The sequence below is a fragment of the Orcinus orca genome, chromosome 5, assembly GCF_937001465.1.
Source record: "Orcinus orca chromosome 5, mOrcOrc1.1, whole genome shotgun sequence".
Lineage (NCBI taxonomy): Eukaryota > Metazoa > Chordata > Mammalia > Artiodactyla > Delphinidae > Orcinus > Orcinus orca.
This window is the reverse complement of record NC_064563.1, coordinates 91,441,418-91,454,534: the sequence shown is the minus strand read 5'-3', so window position 1 is coordinate 91,454,534 and position 13,117 is coordinate 91,441,418. Positions and strand designations below refer to the sequence as shown.

Genomic DNA, 13,117 nt, shown 5'->3' with positions numbered 1-13,117 from the left:
TCTACTATCCTTTCATAGCCACAGCCATCTCCCTCCCTTTTCCCACTCACTAACCCCTCATAATCACTGATCTATTCTCTATCTCTATAGTTTTGTCATTCCAAGAATGCTATATAAATGGAATTGGATCATATAGTATCTAACATTTTGAGATTGGCTTTTAAACTCAGCATAATTCCCTTGAGATCTCTTCAAGTTGTATTTCATGGTGTAGATGTACTACACTTTTTTAAGTCATTCATTCCATTGAAGGGAAAATGGTTAGGCAAACTGGGTTTTTGTTTTTGTTTTCTTCCAGTTTGGGGCTATTATGAATAAAGCTGCTATGAACATACATGTACAGTCTTTTGGGTGAACATAAGTTTTCATTTTTCTGGGATAAATGCCCAAGAGTGCAATTGCTGGGTTTTATGGTAAGCACATACTTAGTTTTGTAAGAGACCTCCATACTCTTTCCAGATTAGCTAGACCATTTTACATTCCAACCAGCAGTATGTTAGATTGTTCTTATCTTAATAAAATGACATTCCACACATCTTTGATAGCCCAGATCAAGTTCTCAGTGACATCTTCCCTCCCTCATCATTTTTATCTATGCTTACCTCTCTCTATCTTACTGCTCATTAAGATTTGTAGTCTTCCAATTTTTAAATATTCCTCCTCATTCCAACTACACTGAAAACTGAGTCCTAGGATTGCTGTTTTCCTTTGGCATTTCTCTTGCTGAGCTTGGTACAATAATTAGTAATCAGAAAATAGGTTTCTGAATGTTTAAAATCTTTTATTTTAAATTAATTAATTTTTGACTGTGTTGGGTCTTCGTTGCTGCATGCGGGCTTTCTCTAGTTGCAGTGAGCTACCCTTCGCTGCGGTGCGCAGGCTTCTCATTGTGGTAGCTTCCCTTGTTGTGGAGCACGGGCTTTAGGCGTATGGGCTCTAGGCGTACGGGCTTCAGTAGCTGTGGCACGCGGGCTCAGTAGTTGTGGCACATGGGCTTAGTTGTTCCACGGCATGTGGGATCTTCCCGGACCAGGGCTCAAACCTGTGTCCCCTGCATTGGCTGGCGGATTCTTAACCACTGAGCCACCAGGGAAGCCCTTAAATCTTTAAAGTTGAATAGATAAAAAGTAATATGAATCAATGAAATGTGTTGTAGTTTTCAAAAAATGACCAACTTTGTTTTCAGAAGTGAAGTAATCACACTTAGGTAAATTCTAGAACCATTGTTATTAAGCAACTTACTACAGATACAGCAAATATGTGCTTATTCTATCTTGTTCCCAAAATAACCTTGATACTTTCTCTATGAAGACGTTAAACCATTACAGAAATATCAAAATACTGTATCAGATTTTTAATTAGAATGGCTTAAATTACTGGTTTTCATTGCCTCTCTCTGGGTGTTTCTTGCCTAGCCATCCTGGCATTAGTTGACATAAGAGCAATGATATGCTGGTAAATGTTTAACAACAAGCTGTCTAGAAGGGAAAAAAAATGCCATGATGTATAGCCTTTGACAATTTCCATGATGTAAAGACTCTGACCACGGCCAATTTCAAGCTACCATTTTGACATCACCAAATGCAGATTCAGGAAGAGATGCTTACAATAGGCTCTAGTGAGCCAGTATGAGCTAGCTCCAGCACACCAGTGCTAGAGATATATTACATTTAATTCGGAAAATGTTTTACTGTATATCAAATTCAAATGAGTCATCTGCACATGGGAGTTTTTCGGTGACTTAAATCTCCAAAACCTATTTTCTCACCAGTAACCTCCAATGTTTAATGCTTTCCTGGATTTAGCCTACTCTTCCCCCAGCTAACATCTATGCATCCTTTTTGTCGTGCTCAGATGCCTCTTTCTTAGTTTCCATGGACCAGCAGCCTCCATCCCGCCACACCCAACTTATCACAGGACCACATGTTGTATTTTCTCACCACAGTCCTGACTTTCCCTTCAGAGTACGACATACAACTTATGAATATACGTTTCTTTTTGTTCCTCTTTGCCTGTTCTAGACTGGACACCATGTGAAGGCAGGGACTGGGTCTATTTTTGCCCCCTCTAGCCCCAGCAGCCCGATGAATGAACGGGTAAATTCACCTCCTTCTGCACTGGGGTGGCCCTTCCTCTCTCACTTGGCCCATGAGCTTTTCAGTCTGTTAAGATATCACAGGGGAAAAGAAGCTATTGCCTTTCCAGCCATCCTCATCTGTTAGAGGAGGTCACGGAGAGGACGTGACTGTCGGCTGATCCACGAGCTGGACCAGGGCAGTCGGAGGCCACTCACCCCCGCCCCTGTCCTTGGAATGTACATTCTGCCCACCTTTTTCCACAGCTGGAGCCGTTTTCAAGGATGCAGCTTTGAGAGAGCAAGGTGGCGTTGAGACCATCTGGATGGTAGGTGTGACTGAACCCAGGTAAGGCCTTTGTGTAAACGTTTAAGAGTCTGGCCAGGGATGCAGAGATCTCCTCCTCCGTGTACGAGCGCCAGTTTCAGATTTCACCCGGGGGGAGACTTGCAAGGTTCCTAATCATCATCATCCCAAGTCGTACTCACATCAGCAAAACACTGTGCACTATCACCATTGGTTGGTGCAGAGGCTGTTACGGAGCAAAGCGCCCCTTGCCCAAAGACACATGGAGGCCAGATACTGTGGAGGCCTTCCGCGAAAAGAAAAAGCTTTATTTCAGGGCGGTCAAGCAAGGAGACAGGAGGCAAGGCTCAACTCTGTCTCCCCATGGCAGAGTGATGTGGCTATTTAAGAGTCAGGGTTCTGGGACGGGGAAGAAAAAGGATGAGAGAGGCTGGTTCCAAAGTTTATTGACTAGCTGAACTCCTAACGCGCAGGCGCAATCAGGTTCCCTTAACGCGCAGGCGCAATCACAGGAGACCTGTGATTCAGGTCTCCGTGAGTCGCGTGTACGAGTTTTAGGCGAGCGGGTATGAAACAGGTGGGGAAAATTTGGATTGTGTTGTCAAAAAGGTTACCCATTGGACAAGCAAGCTTATTCTAAGCAGACTCTGATCGGCCACATAGGTTCAATCCAGTTTTAGCCAGTTTTGTTGCGTTGTAAGCGGAGAGGTTTTTTTTTTTTGCGGTACGCGGGCCTCTCACTGTTGTGGCCTCTCCCGTTGCGGAGTGCGCAGGCTCAGCGGCCATGGCTCACGGGCCCAGCCGCTCCGCGGCATGTGGGATCCTCCCGGACCGGGGCACAAACCCGTGTTCCCTGCGTCGGCAGGCGGACGGACTCTCAGCCACTGCGCCACCAGGGAAGCCCCGGAGAGGTTTTTAACAAGCTGTTGCCTTATCTGCTGTTGTGTAAGACAAGCTCAAGAAATTCTGTTAGTCATCGGTTTCTGTTAACCCTGTGGGGCACGTCTCAAGGTAGGGGGAATTTATTTCTTTCATCAACATTTACCAACTTTTTTCTTTTCCTCTTTTTTTTTTTTTTTTGCGGTACGCGGGCCTCTCAGTGTTGTGGCTTCTCCCGTTGCGGAGCGCAGGCTCAGTAGCCATGCTCTTCAACTGGTTCATTCGGCCGTGCAAATGTTCTCACCACCCCATTACCCCCTTGCACTCTCTCTCTCTCTCTCTCTCTCGTCTTTATTAACAATCATGTATGATTGTTTTATCATTATAGAGGTAAAGGGGCATTAAATGGTTCTGTTTCTTTCTTCGTTTTTGTATCACTTGCAGAAATTGCAAAGCTAGAAAGATTTTCTTTGCTCTGTTTTCTCTCTTCCCACACTAGCTCTCTGAAAGCATGTTTTTGTTTTTTATTGTATATTCTATCATCTGGAACCTAGAACAGTGCCTGCCACACAGTAGGCATTCAGAACACATATGTTGAATGAGTGAATTTATTTCTGAATCATTTACATAAATTAGGAGAGTATGCAGTTCATTCTAGAAAGAAGCCTGAGGACAGATGTTTTATACAAGAATGATATTTAAATATTTTAAAAAGTAAACCTGTAAAGTAAATCTGTAAATAGATAACTATTAGTAATAGATAACTATTAGTTATAATTAATTTAGCAGCTAAATAAATACTTGAAATGAAATAACTGTAAAGTTAACAAAAAAATTCAGTATATTATGGGTTGATCTTTGTCTTGGCCTATAACACCTCTCAGGCTCTGGGTTTTGAAAGTACCAGTTTCCTGAATTAACAGCTAGTTGATTTTTGTCTCAAAGATAATATTTTACATGTATGTGGCACTTTAGAGATTACAAAGCTGTTTCTTATATTGTCACACTTGATTATTATTCAAACTAAATGGAGAATTTCCCATGCTTTTAAGTCAGACTGTATGCTGTTGGATATAAAAGAAATAAATACTATGTCAGAATATGCTAGTTAACTTGGAAGATCTGTTTCTCTTTCCTTAGAAATAAGAACACTACTTTTACACAGGGCACAGATCAGACATCTAAGAATCTATTTTTCTCAGCTCCCTTACAGCGCACTGTGAATATGTGGCTAAGTTTTTATCAATGAGATTTAAGTGACATTGTGAACAATTCCTCCCTTAAATGGAGAAGACATGCTCTTCTTCATCCTTTCCTACATCCAAATACCTGAAATGCATTTGTAATCGCTGGAGCTTTTTCAGTCATTTTAGACCAAGAGGGAAAAGGCCACAACCATGTCCATCTTACCCCCCGTTGTATTTTCAACACTTAGCACAAGACATAGCATATAGTAGCTATAAAATTTAATATTTACCAAATAAATGAATAAACATAATTTCCTTGATTATATTCTTTCCTGCCTTTATTTTCTTCTTGGAGAAGCTTTGGCCAGCTATATTCTAAGGAAGTAGTTATAATACTAGAGGTATTAAAGGTCCATGTTTGCACAGTCCTATGCCATGCCATAGATCATTTTTAGCCATTTACACAATTAACTAGGTTTTTTTTAAAGCTATAGAATTATTTTGAAGTCCCCATTGTAGTTCTTGGGAGAGTTACTGCATATAAGGCTTTACCATGACATAAGGAGCTTGTGCAAGAGAATTTATATCAGCTAAGAGATCTATAAGGTTAGGACTAGACTCTCACAAATCTCCAACAGTTTCAATAAGATAAGTTGGGGAAAGTATGCAGGTGACCTAAGGAGACATTAAGTACAGTTGGAGCCAGAAGGTAAAGGAAGATTAATCTCTGGAGGGAACTGAGGTCTGCATTGGGGTGTGATTCAGGGTGGGCTTCTGTGTCCTGGGCTATTGCATATGCAGTAGCTTTTACCCTTAGAGTTCTTACAGGTGTTATTCAGTCACTGGTAATTCCTGTGATTTTATGACTAACTTTACTTAAAAACTACATTTTGATAGTAGCTGTCTCTGGTTGTCATTACATTATTGTTTTAAGATGTAAACTATATTAAAGCTTTTGGGAACAGATATCAATACATTATATGGTTATTATATTTCCAAATGATCATTTAGAATATCCTAAACTTACAAACTTCCAAAATTCCTTTAAAAATTGCTTGGTTAGTGTAGTATCAAAAAGATCTCAAGGCAATATTTATACAAAGTAATAGCATATCTTTCCTACCTTACTGGTTTGAAAGATAGAGTTCAGCGACGTGCCGTAAATTGCTTAAAACATTATACATACCCAGTCTTACTGGATCCCAGGTGGACTCATTGCCTCATCTTTATAAAGGATGGATTTTTTTTGACATGTGTTTAATGGTGGTATTTTTTGTAGTAGCTAATGCTGAGATTTCAGGAGAGAAATTTGGTGCTGGAAATATATTTACTATACTTCTGGCACATAAACCAAAAGCTATTAGACTTTAATGGTTTTTTTCCCTAAACTTTTTATAGCCTTTCATTTTTAATCGCTGCCAATCTGCTGATTTTATTTTAAGTAGATACTTCAAGACTGTGCTTTGTCAAAACAGACAGATGTATCATTAAATTCCCTCCCAAATTACACATTAGGCAATGTCTGTGTGTCTTTGTTCATGTGCTACTGAGGTATTTGAATTTGTTATAATCTGGAGAAGAAAGAAGGCCAGAGAGGTGATTGACAGAGCAAAGAGCTCTGTAATTTAAAATTGATTGTTCTGATTGCAGATGACTTTGTGAAATGCATATTAGCCAAAGTGGGGGTGATAACAGCTTTATGTGCTCATGTTGGCAGGTCACTGTGGCACTGTTTTGCTGCAAGAGGCTAGTGGAAGAGTCCACACCAGAGGTCTCTGGAGTTGCTTTCCTGTCTGTTAATCATCTCTTGATAGAAACGGGTGAGGGATAATTTGGGTAATTCTCAAATGTGCCTTTTCAATTGGGTTATGTAGTAACTTCCTGTTAGTGCTGTAACAAATTACCATAAACAAAGAGGTTTAAAACAACACAAAATTTAGTTTCTTACAGTTCTGGAAGTCTGATAGACTTCCATAGTTGTTCCTGAACCACACTGTCTGGAAAGCCATCTTTTTACCAAATGAGTCTAGTTAATGGTTTTAGTAAAGGAAAAGAAGTAGAGATTATCTTGAGAAGAGGGGCATACCTTCCAATAAGGGGAGCATCTAAGTAAATTGAAGCTCCATGAGAACGACATGCATATCGTTGCCCATTGCCCCCACCCCATGATACACAGGACAGCGATACCACATCCTTGTTTTCAGTGACCTTTTTTTTTCTCATCCCATGAAGAAAATTTGAATCCATAATCTCAGAATTGGGTGAGAAAATGTTCCGTGAAAGGATATCTGGTATACCATGGTTATCATGTTTACGGTTCACCTGCGTCAAAGATTGAGGTTAAAAAGACAATTTGGTGATCTTCAGATAAAGCATCTCTAGATGGGAAAATATGAAAACTAGCACTGGAAGCCCTCATAATGGGGATGATGGAAAAATTCCATCAACTCTGGCAGCTGCTGTGTTCTGAGAATGTTGTGGTTTACCGAGTTGTGTGAAATGACTGTGCCTCTCAGAGTAAACAAAGCTACTGAGGAGAATCTAGCTGGTTCGAATGACAGAACGACAGAAGAAATGCAAGCCCTGCATTTTATGTGCAGCCTGTCATTGGAGAAGCCTTTGCATCGTTATTAGCAAGCTGTACTAAATCCTGAAAACGTGCTGTTTCTAAAACTGTCCCCACTTTTGGGACTGAATGTTCTTTCTGTTCCTTTTACTGCCTCCAGCTACATTTAAACGTCCCTTTAGTACCTGAAGTTTGTCATGTGTTGGCCACTTCAGTTTTTGCTGAGCTGAGCAATACTCTGTTGGGTTTTGGAGGCTCCTCAATCATTTGCTTACTGGAGCGCCCTTGTGGCCACTGAATGAGGTTTTCTCTTTACCCACCAGGAAAAGATAGACATTTTTACATTTCTTTCCAGTTTCTTGGGACCTTAAACCCAAAGATGGATCTGTGCGGGCCTCCCTGTGCGTTGCCATCACCAGAGTCATCTTAACTTTCTCTCTGGGGACAGAGTCAGATACCTGATGCCAACATGGGGGGCAGACAGGAGTCGATGTTCTACTTTTAAGGTAGTTTTGTCTCTGCTTTTTCTTTTCTCATGTCAAGTTAAGAAAAGGAATTGATGTTTATTTTCAGAGCCTCCTTTTTCTCCATGTGAAGTCTTGATCATTAATGTTCAAAACTTTAAAAATTTATTCTTCTACTCTTCCAACCTTCATTTGTTGACGGTCTACTACATACAAAGTACTGTGCTTAGAATTCATGAGGATTCTATATCTGAGTCCAAAGGATAAGCAGAGAACGGAGAGAATACAGGTTCTCTCTGAGATTCTAGACCTGGGTTTGTTATGATGTCACCAACACGTTGTGACCTTGAGTAAATCCTTTCCTCTTAGGAATTCTGTCTCCTCCTCTGTGAAAGGGGTTGGTGCCGGTTGATCTCCAAGGCCACGCAGCTGTGTGTTCAGATGAGTGTAAGGCCAGGAGTGCAGCTCTCCTTACCTGCCCTGTTTCCACTAGTGAAGGGGAAATCTTAGGGAAAGGCAGGATGGCAAGATTCCTTCCAAAAGATGACACTTTAAGGGGAACACTCCCTTTCCCATTCCAGGACAAAAACTTTCCCCCTCTTAGTGTATATAATGCCAGGAATCATAGACAAAATCTGTTTAAAGTAAACCCAAGGCAAACAAACAAATAAAATGCTTAGTTATTGCAAAAACAGGATGGTAGCAATTTTTAGAGAATTAACCAACTTGTTTTTAAATTAAAAAGGTAGCCCATACTAAAAAATTTAGAAAATAATAAAAAGCACAGAGGGGAGGGATAAAATGTAGCAATAATCCCACTGTTCAGAGATATTCATTGTTAGCGTTTTAGTGTGCTTCCTTAGAGCCTTACAGTTCTTTGTAGTCCTGCCATAGAGTGGATGTTTGTGTCCCCCCAAGATTATATGTTGAAGCCTAACCCCAGTGTGATGGTATTAGGAGGTAAGGCCTTTGGAGGTGATTAGGTCATGAGGGCAGAGTTCTCATGAATGAGATTAGTATCCTTACAAAAGAAAACCCACAGAGCTTCCCCGACCCACTGTGTGAGGACACGGTAAGAGGATAGCCATTTATGAACTGGGAAGCTGGCCCTCACTAAGCGCCAAGTCTGCCAGTGCCTTCATCTTGAACTTGCCAGTCTCCAGAATTGTGAGAAGTAAATTCCTATTGTTTTTAAGCCACCCAGTCTATGATTATCTGTTATAGCGACTCAAATGGACGAAGACGAGTCCCAATTAAAATTAAGAATGTGTTCCCTATAATACATCTTTTTTTTTACATAACACTATATTTTCAATAGCTATAAAATAATAATCTATTATAATTTTGGAAATTACTTAATAATTATTATTTAATAATTATTAAATTACTTAATAATATAAGGAAGAAAAAATGAACACCTTAAACTTCATCTTAATTCTTGGATAGTGGTGATTTTTTGTCTCTCTCACTTTCTGCTTCATGCTTTATTTTTCTCAAAGATCTCATTTGAGTCTCGGAACTATTCTCAGACAGCATTGTTTCTTTCTAAGCACAGGTAGAACAGCGTGTGATTCCTGCCCTGTGGACACTTCCCTTGGCTGGCACAGTGATTAACCTGGCGTCAATTACACTAAGTGCTATTTAGGGAGGGAGGACATGCAACCTGGAAGTTAAACCATTAGCACTAAATTGAGGCCATTGTGAAACAGTCAAGACATCTTTCAGGCACAGATGCGCTTTGTTCTCTTTCTGCTGCACAGAGATTTGGTGATTTCGTCCAAGTTAAGCTGAGTTGGTCAGGTGGATATTTGAAGAAACATGGTTACTAGGACCACCTTTCCTTGCAGGAGAAGTGTCTTCTGCTTTGCACTAAGGCGGTGGGTGCCGTGCTGTTCAGGGTTCACAGAGAATTCACTCCCTCCCTGCAAAAACACACTTATGGTGCATATTGTTTGTACTCTGTATTAAGCTTTGTGTGTGTGTATGTGTGTATGTATCTGTGTATGAATGTGTGCCCACAAACACAGGTGACAGTTCATAGACACCTAGGCCTTTTTAGGTGCAGAAACAAGTTATAAGTAGTATAGAAGGAATTTATAAAGGGATTTGAAGTCAGAATGCTTTTTTTTGGTAGCTTATATGTGCATTAATCTGGCTAATTGTGATTATTTTCTCATATGGAAGGTTTTAATATGTCACACAATTTACAGTAGCCATTTATTATTATTTTTTGAGGGCCTACCATGTGTCAGGCATCTACTAAGCATTGGAGCTGTAGGAGTGAACAAAGACAAATTCTCTGCTCTCTCAGAATTTATGGTCCAGTGAATGGAGGCAAAGAAAAAAGCAAACAAATAAATTAAATAGATGTTAATAGCTGCTTGGAAGAGACAAAAAAGCAAGGAGAGACAATAAAGCAGGGGCATAGGGAGTATGTATGAATGTTGCTGGGTGTTGGTGCAGAAGGGTTAGAGGGTGGCTATTTTAAATAGTGTCAGGGGGCTTCCCTGGTGGCGCAGTGGTTAAGAATCCACCTGCCAATGCAGGGGACAAAGGTTTGAGCCCTGGTCCAGGAAGATCCTACATGCAGCGGAGCAACTAAGCTGGTGTGCCACAACTACTGAACCTGCTCTTTAGAGCCCGCTAGCCACAACTACTGAAGCCCGCACGCCTAGAGCCTGTGCTCCACAATGAGAAGCCACTGCAATGAGAAGCCCACACACCGCAGCGAAGAGTAGCCCCCACTCGCCACAACTAGAGAAAGCCTGCATGCAGTAATGAAGACCCAACGCAGCCAAAAATAAATAAATAAAATAAGTAGTGTCAGGGAAGGCCTGACCATATATGGGACGAATCATGCAGATCATAAATGTGAGTGATAAGGAGGCATGTGAGTGGAGACCTGCAGCACATGAGGAAGGGAGTCATGCAGCCATCTGGAGGAGAGTGATGCAGGCAGAAGGATCATCATGTGCAAAGGTCCTGAGGCAGATACACGCTTGATGTATTTGAGGAAGAGTAAAGAGGCCTGTATGGCTAGAATAGGGGAAGTGAGGAAAATAATGGTAAGAGGTGAGATCAGAGAGGAATCACGGTTCTCAACTTTAGTAAGCATTTCTCTTAGATGCTGTTTGCATATCATTTTACTCATACTTTGACCGAGTGTGCTTTGATTCCTGGGGGAAATCATACAAGGTAGCGTCCAGCCAAATGGACTGGTGGTCGTTTGCTCTCCTGTTTTGGTCATCTGAGAGGGTGTATTAGTGTATTCAGTTTCCATTGCTGCAAAACAAATGACCACAAATTTGGTGGCTTAAAACAATGCCATTTATCACCTATAATTTCTGTGGGTCACAAGTCCAGGCATAGATTAACTGGATCCTCTGCTCGTGGTCTCACAAGCCAAATTCAAGGTGTTGACTGGTCTAGGTTCTTATTTGGAGGCTCTGGGGAAGAATCCGATCACGAGCTCATTCAGGTGGCTGGCCACATTTTGTTCCTTGCAGTTGGAGGACTGAGGTCTTTATTTCCTTGCTGACTATCACCCAGTCTCAGTTTCTAGAGTCCGCTGCAGTTCCCTGCCACATGGCACCCTCTGTCTTCAAAGCCAGCAATGGAGAATCTTCCTCACATCAGATCCCTCTCATAGTTCTAATCTCTCACGTCAGGAAGGGCCCAGTCTCTTTTAAGGATTCATCTGATTAAATCAGGCCGGTCAAGGGTAATCTCCCTATCTTAGAGTCAACTGATTAGGGAATTAATTACATCTGCAAAATCCTTTCATAGCAGCACCTAGATTAGTATTTGATTGAATTACTGGGAGAAGTTGTACGGGTGTACATACACCAAGGGGCAGGAATACTTTCTACCATCTTAGATTTCTGCCTACCATAGTGGGGAAATGTACAACTAGAATAGACTGTATGTAGGAGGGGAATGTTTGTGGCTAAATGTCCTTAGGCACACTCAGACCCAAGTCATCCACATTTATGTTGGAAATGGGTGAAGTGGGTGAGGTTGAGGAGGAGGGGCATTTTACAGGTGCTGACTTGGAATCACCACTGCTGAAGGTGTGAGGAGTGGGGACAGGAAGCTGGCATTTGTTGAGTTTGATTGTGTGCCCCCTGCTGGAGGGTGTGAACACTGGCATAAATAGGGAAGGGCAGGAGGCGGTAAGGGATAGGGGCTGCATAGGGAGACTGAAGATTAGGGACCAGAAACACAGAATTATGAGTAGCCTCGACAGAGAGTTTTATCTGCAGGGGCTATCTGGTTCGAGCATATGAGGAAAGTGAAGTTCAAAGAATAACATTTGAGGAGAGGTGTGGCCAGGATGCCAGGCCAAGCCTCCTGTAGGTCTGCTAATGCTGGTCAGAGTGTGGTCCATGAATTGACAATGTCAGCATCACCTGGGAGCTTCTTAGACATGAAGAATCTTAGGTCCCACCTCAGACTTTCTGAATCAGAATCTGCGTTTTATCAAGATCCCCAGGTGACTCCGTGTGCGTTCAATTTTGAGAAGCGCTGCTCTACCCTGTTGGCCCGAGGAGGAGACCTTTTGTCTAGACTTCTCAGTAATCTGGCAAATGTTCTGCAGCCAAGGCAACCCCGGGGTCTCCAATAAACCAGGACAGTTGGTCCTCCAGCCTTCTGTCATCAAAGGCACAGTTAGTTATAACTATAAACACCTGCTAGATGTCACTGCTCTGGCCCTGTGCCACCCTCTCCGGTCCTCCCGCTGTCACCCAGGGATTATGTCACTCCTAGAAAGTAACTTGAGATCCTTTGGGCTGATAGAACTTCTTACAAATATCCAGCCAGAATAATGACCATGGCTGTCATAGACTCACTGAGTGCCTGTCGGGGATGAGAACTCGTGAGGCAGGACTCAGTCTGCCCAAGTCAATCTAGCAGAAAGGTTCTCCCTGGGAAGCCAAACTCTCTGAGGGTGGCCCCGTGGGAGCCGGCTGGACTGGCTGGAGCCATCAATCTTGTGAGCTGCTTCTCTAGCTCTTTAGAAATAATGAGTCTGTCCGGTGGAATGTGACTAAATGGCTTGAAGTTATCAAGCTGAGTGCCAGCTGAGGGCCTGTCCCTGCTCAACAAACCTGCCAGCAGCCTCCACTCAAAACCCCTCAAACAAGATGAATGGCCAGGCTACTTTGGAACTTCACCAAAGCTCCTCCCTCTTCCAGGATGACATGTCAGGTGTCTGCTATGCTGAGATAATGACAGAAACAGTTGTGGATTAATGGGGGTAGACTGTGGGCCAACTGCAGTACTGAGTATTTGACTGTGTCTTCCCTTGGAAGCCTCACAACAGTTCTAGGCAATAGTTTATTTCACAGATGGGGAAACCGGAGTTCAAAAAGGAAAATAACTCAGAGAGCAAGTAGCAGGCCCAGCATTCTCACCTGGCTCTTTCTGACCCCCAGTACATGTTCTTAACATCGCTCTAATCTGAATTTGCCTTCGCGATCCTTTACCCACTGCAGAAACATTCCACACAGGGGCACATGCTCCGGCAGAGGGGCATTTGTAAGCATCGCATCAGAGCACAGCCCAGCCCACCAAACCTTAAAAGTTGCTCTCTCCTAGAGGAGGCAGTGAATAGGAAATTTATTTCAAAATTGGAAAGAT

The 13,117-nt window shown here is 42.2% G+C and overlaps 1 long non-coding RNA gene across 1 annotated transcript in view; it reads left to right on the top strand.

Moving 5' to 3' along the window:
- Positions 1–2,974: 2,974 nt before the first annotated feature.
- The window catches only part of LOC117202263 (uncharacterized), a 75,729-nt gene continuing 65,586 nt past the window's right edge, over positions 2,975–13,117 (top strand). The window contains exons 1-2 of the long non-coding RNA XR_007477594.1: positions 2,975–3,392; positions 6,165–6,267. This is a non-coding gene — a long non-coding RNA (uncharacterized LOC117202263). The remainder of the gene's footprint in view (positions 3,393–6,164; positions 6,268–13,117) is intronic.